General features: G+C 42.8%; 1 long non-coding RNA gene across 1 annotated transcript in view; it reads right to left on the bottom strand.

Moving 5' to 3' along the window:
• Positions 1-1,802: 1,802 nt before the first annotated feature.
• LOC130116167 (uncharacterized) overlaps positions 1,803-19,466 on the bottom strand; it is a 64,605-nt gene continuing 46,941 nt past the window's right edge. The window contains exon 3 of the long non-coding RNA XR_008810542.1: positions 1,803-1,941. This is a non-coding gene — a long non-coding RNA (uncharacterized LOC130116167). The remainder of the gene's footprint in view (positions 1,942-19,466) is intronic.

The following is a 19,466-nucleotide window of genomic DNA, read 5'->3' as shown; positions in this document are numbered from 1 at the left end:
TCAATTTTGAGTGTCATAGCAAAGGGTGTGAATACTTATGTACATGCAATATTCCAGTTTTTTATTTTTAATAAATTTGCAAAAATTTCTACAAAATCTTTTTCACTTTGTCATTATGGGGTATTGTGTGCAGATTAATGAGAAAAAAAAGGAATTTAATCCATTTTGGAATAAGGCTGTAACATAACAAAATGTGGGGAAAGTGAAGGGGTGTGAATGCTTTCCGGAGGCACTGTATATACACACACAAACATGTTGGTTGCACACACACACACACACACACACACATTGGTTGTTGTGCATCATAAGTATCTACCCCATTGGTTGTTATAGTTTGAATGTTTTCTCCTCTGATTGGTTGCTGTCCAACCCAAATTAGTGGCGTGACGCTGGACAACGTAAACTGTATGATTCTTTGTTAACCACATTAGCAGCTGATGAGTGCACAACGCACGAAACAGGCCTGTACTGCAAGGCATTAAAACTTTGTTCCTGTATCTGTGTTGATATTCCACTCCTCATTAGTTGAGCACTTATAACACCATTGACAGCTTCGGGAAAAACAAAAACAAAACGCTATATATATATATTCCAGTGAGTCAAGTAATTTTTTTATGAGACTCTATTCATGCCATAAGCAATCATCAGATTGACATGAATGGCATGAAACAGGCTTGTACTGTCTCATAAAGAATTTAATTGACTCACTGGATTATTTTGCTCCTTATTTGTTGAGCACGTTCCCTACTGTTGAGTGTTTCTTTTAACAAAGTTTATATGTTGAGTGTTTATAAAGTTTATATGTTGAGAGTTTATATGTTGAGTCTTTCTTTTAACAAAGTTTATACAGCCCAAAGGTGGTGTGCATGTAAACCTCCTTTCTAGTCTGGACCTCAATTCTGACCAGGCTCGCACAGTTTCCCGTGCTCCAACGGTGCTATATGATGTCTGTCATTGTGCTCCAATGGCTGACAGAGCGGCACCGGTGGGAGTCATTGGTGTTGGACCCTTCCTTGACCCAGAGCCCAGAACAACTGACCCGGTGTTCTACCGGTGTCAGTGGCCCTGTTTGTACCTCTATCCAAATGCTTGATTAATGATGCTCTTGCATATGTCAGCTGTGTGTGTGTGAACATATGGCCGCCGTGCCAAGCTATGCGATGCTGTTAATGCTCGTCATGGTGCGTGTAACATTACCTCTGATGATATATAAGGCTTGTATGATTAAACTGTGTAAATCCAGTCAAGTATTGATGTAATGGCCTATTTTGGTTAATGTATTTGTTTCAGAACCTGTCAAGTATGATTGGTCTTAGACAGGCTAGGCCCGTCTTATTTTCTTTGTGCCCACCCACACTGTGATTTCTGCCTATGGTACAAGAAACGGGTACACAATGACAAAACCAAGGGAGCACAGTTTCAGAGACACAAACCACTATTATTGTGAGTCCTAGTAAGTAAGGACTTGGCAAATTTGTGTGCAGTACACATAGGCTGTGTGTCCATTGAAGGACTGTGGAAAAGTTCTTCCTGTATTCTTGTATTGTTTTTCTAGGGAAATAGTGCACTTTGATAACTTTCAACTTTGAAAGCTGTGTCCTGTGGACATGGTACCTTATCATATTGGTAAATTGAATGTTGAAGCTTTAAAAGAGGAGTTGTTTAATCAGTTTACCTGACTATGCCAGACAAAAAAACTGATGTTAGATAGCAACATTGATTTTGCCTTAAGTTTGCTAAGTCAGTGAATACTGGGATGGCATCCAGCGCTTTACCTGTGCCCCCATCCGTAGGGTTAGTGGTTGTGTCAGGAAAGGCATCTGACATAAAATGTTGCCAAATCGTAATGCAGATCGACAAGACCAGACTGGATCAGTCGAGGCTCGCTGCTGTGCCCTCACAGGGTATCGATGGAAACTATAAAATCCACTGTGGTGGCCCCTGGGAACAAGCCAAAAGAAGAAAGAAGAAACAACACTATATTTGCCAAAGTGACTGACAGAAAACTTAGAGACTTGATAACAAAAGTCACAACCCATTTGCATTTAGTTAATAGTCTAACAGCTAGCTAAGCTAGCTTCCATACTGGTATTTAGGACCAAGAGTATTTAGCCCTTGTACATTTCATTTCTGAGTTGGGGTTAGCTCAAAAGGTTGAACTGTCTACCTTCTGGTTCTCAAAATAAATTAATTGATGCATATGTGTCTCTTTTTATCAAACTGAACTGAGACAGGTACAAAACGATATTATTAAAGAATAACTAAACCATAGACGATTTGAGTGAGTTTGCTGACATTGTCAGGTTAAAAACAACGTCAAGGTTAAAATGTGGCATGCTGGTCTTGGTACTCTGTGAAGTTAGCACAGCAGGATAAACACAGCTGCAGATAATAACATGTATGCTTGTTGGATGTAGGTGTGTGACAACCAGCATTGACAGCTGTTGACAATTGTTACTGCTAACTCTCTTCTCCTCACACAGACAATAGTTAACAAATCTCCAGCATTCACAACTTAAAGCAATGTGTAGTTAGACAAAGTTAACAGACTCTACCACATATTTTAGACTGACACCTACTCTAAAGTACAGCGTCCTTTCAGAGAATAATGCAACTTACTAGCTAAGAGAAAGCCAACTCCTGAGGATATCATATGGCTAGAGTTACAGAGTTACGTGGTCAGGGACAAAAGAAGATCATTTTTTCCCCACTGTTTTGTCAGAATTGGAAATCTGTAGAGGCAGAGGTGTGAAAATGAATTATTTGCTACAAAGTAAAAGTTGCTTCCGTTGAGAGAGGTGCCTAGAGAAAATGGCTCTGAGTTGAAAACTAGTGCAGTGAAATGACTTTTCACCGCATTATTCATGGGAAGCGATTAGTTTGTACCAGCCCCAAGACAACATCCGCTGAGTCACAAACATTTTAGGTTGCATTCAATTGCTAGTCTCACTCAGGCTGCTATGGTGTGCAGTGATGCCATTCACCCCCCCCCCATCACCCCCTCCCTCCATCATTTTGCCATCTGGTAATAAAATGTTGGCTGCAGTGCTGATGGGCCATGCTTTATGCAGTATTCCTATAGGGCAGCAAGTGGAAAACCATATTCTGCAATTCTCCGTGCATATTATATGGTCAATTCTAATTTCAGTACATTAGATCTAGTGCACTTTTCAAGAGTATCTGCCATCATAAAATTGCAGTATTTTTAATTGAATAGCAATTGGCTGGCCACAGCCTATTATACACCACTAATTGTTTAAATTCTATTTGTGTGTATGTGTGAGAGAGAGAGAGAGAGAGAGAGAGAGAGAGAGAGAGAGAGAGAGAGAGAGAGAGAGAGAGAGAGAGAGAGAGAGAGAGAGAGAGAGAGAGAGAGAGAGAGAGAGAGAGGGGAAGGACAGAAAAAAAGACAGAGGGAAAGAAGGATGTGAAAAAAGAGAGAATGTGAAAAAGAGTGAGATAGAAAAGTTGAACACTTTGGGGAGGTTATATACAGACCAAATTTGTATTATTTAATAATGGATTATGTGTTCTTCGTTAAGTGAGGTGAGTGCCACAGCATTTCTGTGGCACTGTTAGTTTTATCTGGCAAGGAGTGAGGGAGCTTACTTTGAAAACACCCCACTACATTGCAATAAAATACATTTTGTAAAACTGTTTACATCTAAAATGCATCAGTATACTGATACATCTAGTGGAAAGGATAAAATGTTCTTTTATGCATGAGCTCAATATCGTTCCGATCTTATTCCTCCTCCAGCTGCATTTAAACAATTTTACATGCCTGTACCGGCTGTGGCATATTTCAAATGAGTGCAAGAAGATATTGTAAAGGAGGCATTTTGTGCATTGCTCACCAATTCAATTCAAAAGATATCCTGATTCCATGATATCATTACAATGCACACAATTATTAGTGTTGTCGAACCACTGGAAGGTGAGAGTCAATCATTACTCTTCTTATCTTATCGTGTAGTACACAGCCCACCTTCAGGGGTGGTCTGGCATTTCTGACTCCATTTCACATACAGTATATCCCACATTAGCAAGTGTTTAAAAGTATCCATTGATCTGTGTTTTATAAGAAATACTGATGCAATAGACAAAATAGGCTCTTACATCAATCATGTTGACTTGAGCTGTGAGCTACCACTCAGTCTTGCCCACAAAAAAGTACATGACATTTAGCAGCTTGAGAAAAATAACTTTCAAATCAATTTATCCAGGCCACTAAAATCATAATAAGTTGACTCAATCTTTAAAGAGTTCCTTTAATAGCAATGTTCCCCTTAAAAGTATTTTTTTTCCCAAAACCGCCTTTGCTTTTCCTAACCACACTGGAGATTACCATTGCATTTCAAGTAAATGAAATAAGTAATTGGACTGTGTAATTTCAATTATTTTGACTGTTTTTGAACAACCAGCAATTTAAAAGAAACAGTTCACCCCAAAATCAAAAATGCATGTTTTTCCTCTTACTTGTAGTGCTATGTATCCATCTAGATTGTTTTGGTGGTGGAGTTGCTGAGTTTTAGAGATATCGACCATAGAGTTAGATGTCTGCCTTCTCTTGAATACAATGGAACTTGATGGCACTCAGCTTATGTTGCTCAAAGTGCCAAAAAAATAAATTTGAAAAACTCAACAGTAATGTATCTTTCCAAAAATCATGACCCAGTCACTCAAGATAATCCACAGACCTTGTTGTGAGCAGTTTCATGTAGGTGTAGTTCGGTCTAAGAAAATAGTTCCTACATAAAACTGCTACATGAAACCCATAGACGAATGTAAGATCAGACCAGCACCTATGCCAGATTCCTCATATGGCACAGCTGCTGACATGATGATCATGAACAAGCCCTGGACTAGACTACCTAGGCACAGTGAGATGCTATCATTGGACAGTATAAGGGGAAATGCCAATGCAGCACCACTCACAATCCTCACTATTACCATAACTGAAAAAGGTTAGCTGGTAAACGCCACAGTAATCATGATCCTATAGATGCTCAGCTATAAGATCAGGATGGCAAGCAATAGACAGTGTGATTATTGGAAGTGAAGACTGGAAAAAGAGTTAAAGACAATATTCAGAGGCTAGTATGCTGGTTCAACTGCAGAATTGTGTAATGATCAAGACAGACCCTGGCTACTGAATAAATACAATATACAATGTCTACTACTGAGGCCCTGGAGACTGCAAGAAAAAGAAAAAGAAAAGCTGCAGCTCTGAGAATCAGAATAAGGAGAAAAAGTATACAAAGGAATTAGAGGCCACAATGATAAATGCCTTTTTCTCTAAAGAACCATCAAAACTGCACTCCCTGTTGTGGTGCAATAATATACCAAGAGAAGACTCATCCAAAGTTGAAAGTGAGCAATACTGGAAGAGCAAATGGGAGAAAGACTCACATCACACCAATTCCAAGTGCCTAATAGACTAAAAAGCAGACCACAGTAATCTCCCAGAACAAGAAGCAGTCACTGTCACAGTAGCAGACATCTGACAATGAGTCACATACATGAAGAGACAGATGGTACCAGGTTCTAATATGATCCACATCTACTAGCTGAAGAGGCTATTAGCATTGCCCTAGCAGCACAGATAACGAGCTACTAACAGCAGACTCCCAGTACTGATCATGAAAGACTTCCACAAAGCAACAGCACCATCTAATGTACCAGCCAATAACCTGCCTCTCCATGGTACGGAAACTCCCATTAGACATAATAGCTACCAAGCTGAATGGACACATGTCAATATATGAACAGAGCTCAGGTGAGGCTCGGAAACAACACCAGAGGCTCAAAGCACAAACTACTGTAAGAAAGAGTCAATCTAGATGGATGATTACATAGGAAAGCTTACATCTCAGCACTGCACACACGGATACGCAAATACTTGGCACTATATATCTCATTACATCTCATCTTCAGCCACTTTTCCGGGGTTGTGTCGCGGTGGCAGCAAGCTAAGTAGGGCACTTCAGATGTCCCTCTCCCCAGCAACGCCCTCCAGCTCCTCCTAGGGGACTTCAAGGTGTTCCCAAGCCAGATTGGACATGTAGTCCCTCCAGCGTGTTCTTGGTCTACCCCGGGGTCTCCTTCCAGTTGGCCGTGCCCGGTAAACCTCCAAAGGAAGGCGCCTAGGACGCATCCTAATCAGATGCCCGAACCATCTCAACTGGCTCCTTTCGATGCAAAGGAGCAGTGGCTCTACTCCAAGCTCCCTCCGGATGTCCAAGCTCCTCACCCTAAGGCTCAGCACAGACACCCTACGAAGGAAACTAATTTCAGCCGCTTGTATCCGCGATCTCACCCTTTTGGACACTACTCAAAGCTCATGACCATCGGTGAGGATTGGAATGAAGATTGACTGGTAAATTGAGAGCTTTGCCTCCTGGCTCAGCTCCTTCTTCAACACAATGGTCCGGTACAACGTCTGCATTACTGCTGATGCTGCACCAATCCACCTGTCAATCTCCCGCTCCATCCTACCCTCACTCATGAACAAGACCCCGAAATACTCGAACTCCTTCACTTGAGACAATAACTCATCCCCAACCCAGAGGGAGCAATCCACCATTTTCCAGTAGAGAACCATGGCCTCAGACTTGGAGGTACTGATTCTCATCCCAGCCATTTCACACTCAGCTGCGAACCGCCACAGTGTGTGCCGGAGGTCGCATTCTGATGAAGCCAACAAAACCACATCATCTGCGAAGAGCATTTCTGCTCTGCTCTTTGCAGATGATGTGGCTACGCCTCACATTCACCCATTCACACACTGATGGCACTATGTAATGTCAACAAAACTCTGTTGGCTCTATGTGTTGATGCATGCTCAATAATCCAGGTAAGAAAATCAAAGAAGATTGAATCAGTTCATCTGAATACAATTTCTACAGTCAAATGACTGAAGAGGTTACCTAGATGAGTGATGAAACGTATCTGTCAATAAATGTTGTATCCAGATGAACTGGGGTGGCATGGCTCAGGAGGTAGAGCAGGTCATCTGAAGGATGCTGGTTTGATTCCTGACTCCTGTAGAGAGGGTGTTGAAGCGTTCATGAGCAAGACACTGCTCCTTATAAGCAAGTTGGCACCTTGCATGGCAGCCTTCACCATCAGTGTGTGAATGGGTGAATGTGAGGTGTACACTGTAAAGCACTTTGAGTGGTCGTAGACTAGAAAAGCGCTATATAAATGCAGTCCATTTATTATTTAACCGATTCAACATTCTTTGCACATGGGCTCTAGTTTTGGGGTCATAATACAGTCGATGGTGCCGGCGCTAGTTTATGGTGCAAGTAGATCTAAGGTATGGCCAACACATTTTTGCTAATTTCGGGACATGCTGCTTGTAATGCACTTAAAACAGGACACAAGTCTCAGTTGGGAGCCAGCTTGTTTATTTCACAGTGTGAATAGAGCTACGGGTGCCGTGTAGGGACAGAAAAGACTGCAGCTATGCAAGGTAAACATAATATGTTACATCTTCCCTCTTAAACAAAAATAAATATTAATTTAACTTTACTTGTGTCAATAAACAAAATACCTGTTTAAATATAAATGTGATTCTACACACAATGACTTGGAAGGAGTGTTTACCAGCACTTCACTTTCTCAAGGTGAGAGAAGCAACTCAAAACATCAAACTCAACTCAAACTCTAACACTTATAGATTCAGTCTTTCAGTGTGCTTCACAAATCTGCCCTGCCTAGTAGTAAGCTGTTCAGCTGGCTGGGCTTGAGTGGGGCTCAAAGGTATTTTTGGTGGAGAGTGTGGCAGTTCAGGAAGAGATGGAGGTTGTGGCCCCTTCTCAGTTGGAGGATCTGACAGTTCAGTCCAAGGTTCATCCTGAACCCAGTGGTGTGGGCGCTTGGCGGCTGTGGTGCTTTTGCAGAGGTGTTGGCTGTTGTGGCAGTACTCCTTGTTCCCACAGTCCACAACATAGGACTGAGGAGCACTGTGTGGTTTAACTACAACTCCTGGGGACCATGTGTGGTTGCCAGAGGGTCATAGGCTGTTAGTGCGAGTAGCACAAGAGCAGCAGGCAACTTATTATGTGGCCTCCTGCCCATGAGCAGTTGAGCCGGCAACAGGCCTACTGACTCCAATGGAGTAGTTTTGTAGTCCAACACTGCAAGGTGTTTGTCTGGTGTTTTACACCACAGACTCTTCACAGTTTGCACTGCACACTGTGCTTCACCACTTTAGTGTGGCATGTGTGGTGAAGATGTCTTGTGTGAAATACCATAACTCTTACAGAAGTCTTTAAATTCCTCTGAGGAATACTGCGGACCGTTGTCTGTCCATAAAGTGGCAGGGATGCCATGCCTGCTAAACTGAGCTTTTAGCGTCTCTATGGTGGTGTGACTGTGCATGTCTTTCAGTTCATTTACTTCCATACATTTTGAGTAGTAATCCACTAGGGAGATATACGGTTTGCCTTCAAACTCAAACAGATCTGATGCCGCCTTCTGAAATGGCAGCTCTGGCATTTCTGTTGGCTTGAGTAGTTGTCTGGGCAGTTTATTTTGGAAATCAGCACACTTGCTGCAATTTCTGACCATTTCTTCGATTTCAGCACTCATGCCTGGCCAGTACAGTACTTCACGGGCTCACTATTTACTCTTCACTATCCCTAAGTGAGATTGGTTTGTAAGCCTTAGCATGTGCTCTTGCATGGTGGGGGCACTACTGTACGTTATCCTTTGTATAATTCCATCAGATAACACAAGCTGGCTTCTCGAGTGCCAATATGGCTGAACAGGAATTGGCACTTCCCATCTGTGTTCTGGCCAGCCATGCTGAATTGTCTGTTGAAGACAGCTTCACTCTTATTTTGTGCACTCCTGCAGTTCTGTATACTTCTGGTCGCTAACTGCAACATAATTGAGCATGGAGACACACTCTAGGCCATCCATCTCAGGCGTGCTCTCAGGAAGCTGTGCTATGGACAATGTGTCAGGCAGCTCTATGTCCTTTCCTCTCTTGTATTTGACTGTTAAATCATACCATTGTAGTCGAAGATGCATTCCCTGGATGTGCATGAGGGTAGACAGCAGTGATTTTTTTTTAAAGATATCTTCAAGAGGCTTGTGGTCATTGTATACTGTGACATGCATTCCAAATTTGTAGTTGTGAAACTTGATGCAGGCATGCACAATGGCGAGCCTCTCCTTTTCAATTTGGGCATAGCACGTTTCTGCGTCAGTCAGTGACCTGGATGAGAAGGCAGCGGGGTGACTGTCCTGGAGCAAAACCGCTCCTACTCCACTGCAGCTGGCATCACAGTATATTTCGAAAGGCTTTGTGGGGTCGAAAAACTTCAGCACTGGTGAATGTGTGCACAACTCCTTGAGTTTGTCAAAAGATCGCTGCTGTGCTGGCTGCCATGCAAACTCCAAATTGCTCTTGAAGAGCTGACACAATGGAGCTTCCTCTTCACTGAGTTTTGGTATGAACTTTGACAAGTACATTACAAAGCCCAAAAAGCGGCAGCCACCATCTTTGTCTGTTGGCGGCGACATGCGTTGTACTGCCTCAACTTTCACAGGGTCTGGTTTCAGTCCATCTGCCATTATTATATGTCCCACATATAGCACTGCTGCTTGACGAATGTGACATTTGTTGAAGTTGAGCCTCAGATTGTAACTTGTTGCTCTCTCGACTACTCTGCACAGGATTGCATCGTGCTCCTCCGCTATGGGGGCTGCTATGAGAATATCATCCATCACACGGACGGTTCCTCCAATGCCCTCGAGCATTTCATCCATGATATGTTGGAAAATTTCTGGTGTGCATTTTAGTCCAAATAGGAGTCTCAGCCATCTGTACCTTCCAATCGGTGTATTGAATGTCGTGAGAAAGGATGATGTGTGTTATTATTATTATTATGTGTGTGTGTGTGTATAGTTAAGTGTGGGGTTAAGAAGTTAAGAAGTGGGGTTGTTGTGAAGCGTCTAGTATGTTAGTGTAGTGTTCTGTGCCTGTCACGTCTCACTCTCAACCTTCACCGCTGATTAGCAGAAATGCGAATAGGAGAGCTGAGCACATAAGTCTCTCCCTGCCAGTAAATAACCTCTCCAACAGCAAGCCCTATATTGTGAGTCCTCGTGGGGACACATGGACCCTGGCTGAACTACAAGGGACTCGAGGAGGTCTGGCCCCTAGACGTGCGGTATGCGGGCCCACCGGCATGTGGATATTCCCTGATACCCACGAACCAGCCCCCAGCTATGGGTTAAACAGTGCCACTGCCTAGTGGATACTTCGGGAGAGGAATAGGCTACGGGAGTGAACCCTTACAGAAAATCAACGTCTACAGTGCTGTTGTTTTTTGTTTTTCTTGCCCTTTTGTATCTGTCAAAGTCGGAAAGTAGTGCTGGCGTCGTGTGTGGCTGCCGCTTCTCCCTCTCGTAGACCCCCCCTTCCCATCTACCCCTGTATGTTTGTGCTATTGTAACCGGTTATTTTCTTGCCCGGTGCGGGATTCGATACGGGGTGTACTGCACCACAAGGCGACATCACTAACCGCTCGACTAAAGGGTCAGACCCGTTAGCTAGGGGCTAACGTGTCTTATTAGTAGTTTACACTATGTTTATCTGTTGTCTTGTTTCACCCCGTTTATTGTAAAGCGACTTTGAGTGTTAGAAGAGCGCTATATAAGATTGATTTATCATTATTATTATTGTTATTATTATTATTGTTATTATTAGAGTGTAAGGCACATTATACTTGTTATGCCCACGCCGCCCTGTCCATCCAACCCCCGTCCCTGTCGCCTGTTCTTTATTTCCATTTCAAGGAGCTGGCAACCCTAGCTGTATCATGAATATAATTTGTCATATTATTCCATATTATTTGCCGTTACTAGTATCTAATGTCATTATCTCAGTGTGTGTTGACTGTTCCCCACCCCCTTTTTCTCCCCAATTGTACCCGGCAAATTACCCCACTCTTCTGAGCTGTCGCGGTTGTTGCTCCGCCCCCTCTGCCGATCCGGGGAGGGCTGCAGACTACCACATGCTTCCTCTGATACATGTGGAGTCGCCAGCTACTTCTTTTCACCTGATAGTGAGGAGTTTCGTCAGGGGGACGTAGCGCGTGGGAGGATCACGCTACCCCCCCCAACAGGCGCCCCGACTGACTAAAGGAGGCACTAGTGCAATGACCAGGACACATACCCACATCCGGCTTCCTACCCTCAGACACGGCCAATTGTGTCTGTGGGGGCGCCCAACCAAGCCGGAGGTAACACGGGGATTCGAGCTGGCGAGCCCCATGTTGGTAGGCAACGGAATAGACCGTTACGCTACCCAGAGGCCAGCTCTGAATTAGTTTTGTGATAAGACTCTCCTTGTTTAGCTTTTACATTACACAGATAGTCCATCACACTGCAGGATGTGATGATGTGGATGGTGAGTGTGTTGCTGATTAGAGGGTTGCCTTACTGAGCCAGGGGGCCACAGGATGACTCAGGAGCGGTTCTTTCAGCGCTGAGAGGATTGGTGCAGCACACAGAGCCGTGTATAACAAGACCAATGTACCTGCTGTTTGAATTCTGAAGGCTTTTGTTGATTTCACCACTAACATTCACACAGTAACTTTAACTTCACTCTGGCCAGAAACTTTTGAAGTGATTTGCTCTTTCGTGAATGTGTGTGTTAATAATATTGCTATCCTTTTTTTTAATATTTGTTCTCATAACATTGTCTTTTTATGAAAATGTGCGTTCATAATATTGCTGTCCAAACATTTGGTGTATGCAGTTTTTTTTCTTATTTGGTAGCTGTGTTCTCATTTCCCAGTTGACTTGGGTAAATTAGGGAAGTTTCCACAGACCTTCTCCTATTATATAGTATAAGAAAAAACCTAAGGTAATAGCAATCACATGGCTAGATGTTAATATACTTATTGAAAAAAACAAAACAAAAACAAAGTGAATCTAAACCAAGAAAAGCAGTTAACAAGTGAACTTACTGCTGACGTCAGTTGCATCGCTGTCATAAGGTGCAGAATAATATAATAATAATAATAATGATAATCATCATCATCATAATCATCATAATAATAACAATAACGGCTTGCTGTAGTTCAGCTGAAACCTGTGACCTGATGAGGAAGCAGGTCCGATGCCTATGAGAACACACTTAACAACAGAACAAATATTTGATACAAAAGTAAAAATAATAAAGACATGTTTTCAAGATGGCAAAGACAAAATAGAAATGCCTCCAGACTTGCACCTATTTTCAATATGCTCAGCAAGACACATGATGAATACTGTCAGGTGGAGGGTGGGCAGTGTGAGTGCACTGTAAAGGTAAATACCATCTGCTGTCCCAAAGCCCTGACCTGGCAGCTAAGAGTGATTCCATTTTGCTGATTAAGATGCTCAATGAGTTATGTAATGGCAATGGAAAGTGTAAATTTGGACTGCATGTGTACACAGAAGATTTAGCGGGTACTTTGGATTACATGAGTCATGTAAAATGCAATCGCTACAATGCTTTCAAGGGAATGTAAAGGCTTTTGACAACATTTTAAACACCATGAAGATGGTTGCTTTATTGTTTTTGACTTTGGGCCCATTATTTGAGGCGTTGAATACACACACAGCTAAACTGTGCAGACATTTTTATTTATTTTGACAGCACTGTAAAGAGTGTATTTACCTTCATGGAAAAACCAGGCATCTGTAATGAAATGGCTCCTCTTAATCTTTGGGGGGGAAAAAACACAAATCAAAACAGCTTTAGTAAAAAAAAAAAAAAAAAGAAAAAAAAAGGAAAAATATCCACTCATTATTTGAATGCTGTATGCAATTTTGCCATTTATCCATTATCACATTCCCCTGCCTGCTTTTTAGCTACATTATTTAGTCTTTTTGAAAGTGTCAACGTTTGCACTTCAAGCCTCTATATCTACACAGCCGCGTAATCCTCCGCCTAACAATGAGTAGCGCACATATTCACATTAACTATCTCATTAAATAGGAAATATGTTTGGTGGACAAAAGCCACCCATTGATATTCATACAAATGGTTATTTTTTGCATGAAAATATGCAGTGTTGCCATTTTTACTGCTCCCCTAATAAGAAAGACTTCTGTAGTCCTCAGAGAGTTGAGTAGCAAATGCAGCTTCCCTCTGATATCTGTACATTCAGTTGTTCCACAGCAAAAAGACTGTTGGCCTTTGATTATGTAGATCAGTAGAATGACACGTGTGTGTGTGTGTGTGTGTGGGGGGGGGGGGTCCTGCTCCCGTCACAGACCCAGGCAGGGCCAAGAGTTCCTCTGTGAAGGAATTCCTTCTCTGTGGTTTGAAACTACCTCACAAGAGCTGAGGTCCTCCAACAACACAGCCATGGGAAGTGTTGACAAATCTCTCTCACACACACACACACACACACACACGCAACGCCTGCGTGAGGGAGATTAGACTCCTCAAATCATATAGAATCCTGGAGGAGTGACAGCAAGTAAACAAGAGGTGTTAACCATCATCTCAAAGCTACAGGAGTGTCTGCTCCCGCTACTGAACATAATCCATGCAGGCAAAGGGTCCTGACCACAGTAAATCAATTTAAAATGCCATGTTGTTGCAAATGTCTTAATTGCCAGTTTTCCCTCTCTACAGGTAAGAGGCTCAGATGATTGTTGTTCAGACACCTCCAGTGACAAATTAAAATTGCATTGTCATTCCTGATAACGCAATGTATACATAATGGGGGCTGCTTCTTCACAATAGGATATTATATTTCAAGAAGTGACTGTTTTAGAGCCAAGCCTAACTGTGATACAGTGGCTAATGCCCTCCAACAAACCATTAGTCATAGTTTGTAAAAGAAAAAAGTTGATGGATGTATGGTTGCTTAATGCCTCCGCTATGCTGATATTAATCCATCAGTTCTCTTGCAGCCTCGCCTCAACAGGAAATTTAGTCAGGAGATTGTATATTGCACGGTGGGATGCGAGGGCCCTCAGAGGAATCACAACAGGCAAAACCTGAGAGTTGTGCTCAGAATTAATCAGCTAGTGCAATCTGTGAATGCACAGCCATTTTAGTTGGGAGGGGGCCTGAGCAGAAAAAGCCCATTAACGAACATCAACATTTGAATACATTGTATTGCCTTGGCTATATCGCAGTAAAACCTATCTTCCAAAAACCCCTGATAAAAGAGTTTCCGAAAGAGATCAACCTCCGCCTCTCTGTGAGTGATATTTACCAGTCACCCAATTATTTTTAGCATGCCGTCAACGTGTGCGACACACCCACAGAGAGGGTGACGTGGTGGTGAAGGGTGTTTGATTGTGGTCTTTATAGAGGAACCTTTGCGTCAGATTCAACAGCTGTCAAAGAAGCAGCTCCCTTCATTAGCAGTCCTACCAGAGCATCCCAGCAGCCTGCCGCCGAACGCTAAGAGTTGTGCTGGAAAACGCTGTAATCTTCCGGCGACGAATGATGGGAAGGAAGAGAGAAATAGAAGATTTGGAAAGGATTTAAGCAGGGAAAAGATTATAAACCCATATCGGCCTTATCGCGCTGTCTCCACACTGGGGAGTTGAATGAAGCAGCTGTCAAATTTGAAACATACAAAAGCAGTAATCCTATAGTAAACAGAATGCCGGGTTTTAAATACAGCAAAAAACAGACAAAACAGACAGAGGGAGCAAAAGAATCTATCAGTGCCTGAACAGCCTGCCTACATGGAGATGGCTCTCTGCAGGAACTGTCAGGGGCACGGGCCTTACACTACCTGCACCGCATGGGGAGTGGGTGAAGATGCTAACAAAGCCCCCCAAAGAGCAGGACACTGGGAGAAGACTGGTGTGTCATCTTCTAAGGCAGAGGGGCTGTGGTCAAGTGGAGGAGAGAGAGTTTTACACGGCTCGCCAGTAGAGATTAGCAATGAGCTCATCGCCTGCCGGGACCTCAACAGAGCTGGTGTATTTTCCTCTCTTTGTGAACAAGGCAAAATAGTCATTATTGGTGTGGCAGGATTGATCTGGCTTGGAGCAGAGGGTGCATGTTGGATGGAGTTATCAGGCAAGACCCTCTAATGTCCCTCCAGGACAGCTGTTTGAAGTGGCTGTCAACAAAGGCTGAAGAAGTGTGTGTGTGTGTGTGTGTGTGTGTGTGTGTGTGTGTGTGTGTGTGTGTGGGGACATGATAAAAGATTTCTGTCTGGACTGAGTGAAAACTGGAACACTCAAAATGATGAGCTCTATTACAGGTTCAAGAAGCAAGATCTAACAAACAACATGGGAGATCAGGTCAAGACTCCATCCACATTTTTCTACTTTTCACATCTTTACCATCTTTAATTATGTCTGACTCTCACCAATTTATCAGCCATGTCATGATATAATTTTTTTTTACATTGATATCAGCGACATAATATTAAAAAGTGACACATAATGGTTGCCGTGTTATTCTATTGTTTTCAACCAGTTTTTCCTATCCTGGCCACCTAAGTATTTTGTGCTTTATGATGAGGTTTTGTCAGAATATTATCAGAAGAGGTCAGTAGTAGAGACATGAATATTCTCAAAGAGAAACAGACAGAGAACATGTAGAAAGAAATGGAAATTGAGTTTTCTCCGTTGATATCTGGCATGTTTTAGGCCTCGGTTACACTTGTCATTTCATTGTGATCTCGAGCACCTGATCACACCAAGCTGTGTTAGCTAACAAGTCTGGACACTCAAAAGTCACATTACGTTTGCATTGTGACGTGATCAGATCGGCCAGGCAACCTCTCAATGTGGACAAGCTTGTGTTGTGTTCAGAACTTATCTGGATACTTTCGACGCAACCGGGCACCTGAAAGTGCACGCAAAAAGCAGAAAATGCAAATATATCATCAAACCACGGCCATATTTTCCTCTAGAGGGACTAGCATAATGACAAGTGCAACCAAGGTCTGAGGCCAGTGCTCTGTCATGCAGTGTTCAAATGCCATTACACCCTTTATAAATGTCATCATCACAATCCATGTGACCAAATGTTGACCATTGTTCCAAAAAGAACGTCTTGCTGACTGTAGTTGTAAGAGTGTGATACCACAATTGATGCAAGAGTAAGTGTAGTTTTAGACTAACTGGAAGGAAAAGGTTACAATGCAACAATGCTTCCTTTTTCTGCTGTGATTTTGGTACAGGTATTCACGGGGATTGAAAAAAAAAAAGTTGAAGAGATGTTATATGTGGCTGATATTATACCTCGACTGTCACTCCTCTAAAGTCAAGTGTAATAATATAATGCTGCCATAGAAAGCAACTGAACTGTCCAAGTCCATATGGAAAGATAACTTTTAGATGTCAGTTGGTAGATATGTAGCAGCAGTAGAGTCTCAAAGACAGGTCAGGTATCAGCCAAGTCAAAAGGTACATTTTTGACAGATGAATCAGTGATACATGTAGTGTAGAGGTGTTTCAGGAGATTTAGTAGTGACCCCAGATTATGTGCACCAGTGTACATTTGAAAGCATAGGCCAAATCATTGACCAAATGATCCTTTTACACAACAAAGATGATCATTAGTATAGATATTAAGTTGTGACAATTCCTACCTCAATCTCTACCTCATGCCAGTGAAGAAATTATACATTCTGCACCTTGATGAGAATCTGGCTTTATTTGGAAAGCCCTCCAAATCACTGATTTTATTGACATATTTATGGTGACAAACAGAGCTGTTGATGCACAGCAATAAAAATAAAATCAAATTAAAAAAAACCTTCAGAAAAGCTACAGTGTGGTAGGGTGGTTCATGGTTACTGAACAGGTCACTTATATATGCATAATCAACAGTGCTGATACTCCTTCCAACATCTTTGGCCGCTTATTTGTAAAGCCGTCTCATGCCGCTTGGTATGCAACCCACACACATCCTCCTTCAGGGCATCATCAGTGGAAGCTGAAGTCTGATGAGGTAAAACAGGGGGAAGAGGGGGTAAAAAAAAAAAAAAGGAAAATGAAAAAGAAAGCTTTATACAGTATGCCCAGGAAAGGAAAGGAAAAAAAAAGAAAAGAAAAAAAGCTCTGTGTATCCAAAAAAGGCTCAACGTTTTGATCAGTGTTTTGATTTGATGAACCATAGCTTAAGGGCTCTGGCTTCTTGGTCCCCCGCAAAACAAACTCCACCATTCATTTATAAGAAACTTCAACCACCAAACATTTGCAATGTTGTTTCGAATATTATTGGATAAATGCAGTGGCTGGAAAAAATGAGCAACTCTGTTGACTTTCCCCTGCATACCCTTCGGCTGCCTTTCCACATCTCCTCATAACTCCTCTGGGGTATGAGGCAAGTTGATTTGCCATTCTCAAGCCAAGGCCTTAATTACACACTAAGTCATGCCTGGCACAGAGTTCTCATCCCCTTCTGCTGTATTTGGCTAGTGCCATGTGCTTTGCGTGCAAATTGACGATAGGGTGCCGTTTGGGTGTAGTTAAGACATGGCCGTTAATGGTTCCCTTTCCCATCAGGCTGATGAGAGAATTTATTTCAATACCATTTTTAAAGGTAATTATACACTGTTCATTCAGACATAAAGGGATATCATATAGCTCATACTAGTGTGTATTTAACAAACATTCATAGTGTATGTCGCATTTATATGGCGGAACAGTCATGGCCAGATTAACCCACCAGGGGACCCCGGGGCATGCACGTCCATTGCCCCACCCCACCCCACCCCACCCCATCAGATAGGCTATGCAAACAATACTAAACATTGCTAAATGTAAAACAAAAAAAACTAAAAAACAAAAACAAAACAGTAAAACTTGGTGCCCTGCATCAGTAGAGACTGTAGCTTGGGGCCCTACATCAATAGAGACTTTGTAGCTTTGACCCCACATCAATAGAAACTGTAGCTTGGGCCCTGCATCAGTAGAGACTGTAGCTTGGGCCCCACATCAATAGAGACTTTGTAGCTTGGGGACCCTGCATCAACAGAAACTATAGCTTCGGGCCCCTGCATCAATAGAAACTTTGTAGCTTGGGGCCCACACATCAATATAAACTGTAGCTTGGGGCCCCCCGCATCAATAGAGATTTTGTAGCTTGGAGCCCTGCATCAGTAGAGACTGTAGCATGGGCCCCACATTAATAGAGACTTTGTAGCTTGGGGCCCCTGCATCAATAGAGACTTTTGTAGCTTGAGGCCCCCACATCATTAGAAACTGTAGCTTGGGGCCCCAGCATCAATAGAGAGTTTGTAGCTTGGGGCCCTGCATCAGTAGAGACTGTAGCTTGGGCCCTGCATTAAGAGACTTTGTGAGGCCCCTGCATCAGTAGAAACTGTAGCTTGGGGCCCCCACATCAATAGAGACTCTGTAGCTTGGGGCCCCCACATCAATATAAACTGTAGCTTGGGGCTCCTGCATCAATAGAGATTGTGTAGCTTGGGACCCTGCATCAGTAGAGACTGTAGATTGGGCCCCGCATCAATAGAGACTTTGTAGCTTGGGGCCCCCACATCAATAGAGACTTTGTAGCTTGAGGTCCCCACATCAACAGAAACTGTAGCTTGGGGCTCCAACATCAATAGAGAGTTTGTAGCTTGGGGCCCTGCATCGGTAGAGACTGTAGCTTGGGCCCTGCATTAAGATACTTTGTGGGGCCCCTGCATCAGTAGAAACTGTAGCTTGGGGCCCCCACATCAATAGAGACTCTGTAGCTTGGGGCCCCCATGTCAATATAAACTGTAGCTTGGGGCTCCTGCATCAATAGAGATTTTGTAGCTTGGGGCCCTGCATCAGTAGAGACTGTAGCTTGGGCCCTGCATCAATAGAGACTTTGTAGCTTGGGGCCCTGCATCAGTAGAGACAGTAGCTTGGGGCCCCACATCAATAGAGACTATGTAATTTGGGGCTCTGCGTCAATAGAGACTTTGTAGTTTGGGGCCCTCGCATCAATAGAGACTAGCTTGGGCTAGTCTCTATTGACTAGCTTTGGAACAAACATCCCTCGTAGGGTAAGATTGCGGATCCCTACTATATGCGTACACTGACTTTTTGGGGCCCCTCGTGGTCTGGGGCCCCGGGGCACTCGCCCAGCATGCCCGCTCCATAATCCAGCCTTGGGTACAGTAGCTTCAGTTAAGTCACAAGATTAAACAGTGTCATCTAGTGGCCTTAGTTAAAACGCCGTGAATTCGTCCAACAAAATTACATATGAGTTAAAAAAAAACAAACAAAAAAACCAGACTAATATATATATATATATATATATATATATATATATATATATATATATATATAGTTTTTTTCCCCCGAAACCATCAATAGTGTTGCTAGAAGTGCTCAAGTAATGAAGAGCGGAATATCAATACAGATGCAGGAAAAAAACTTTTAATACATATCAGTACAAGCTTGTTTCATGCATCACGCACTCAATCGTGCACTTCCGTGCGTCGCACACATTAGCAGCTGATGAGTGTGTG

The sequence above is a fragment of the Lampris incognitus genome, chromosome 7, assembly GCF_029633865.1.
Source record: "Lampris incognitus isolate fLamInc1 chromosome 7, fLamInc1.hap2, whole genome shotgun sequence".
NCBI classification, from domain to species: domain Eukaryota; kingdom Metazoa; phylum Chordata; class Actinopteri; order Lampriformes; family Lampridae; genus Lampris; species Lampris incognitus.
Note: the sequence above shows the minus strand (reverse complement) of the source record. Positions and strands in the feature narration are given on the sequence as shown.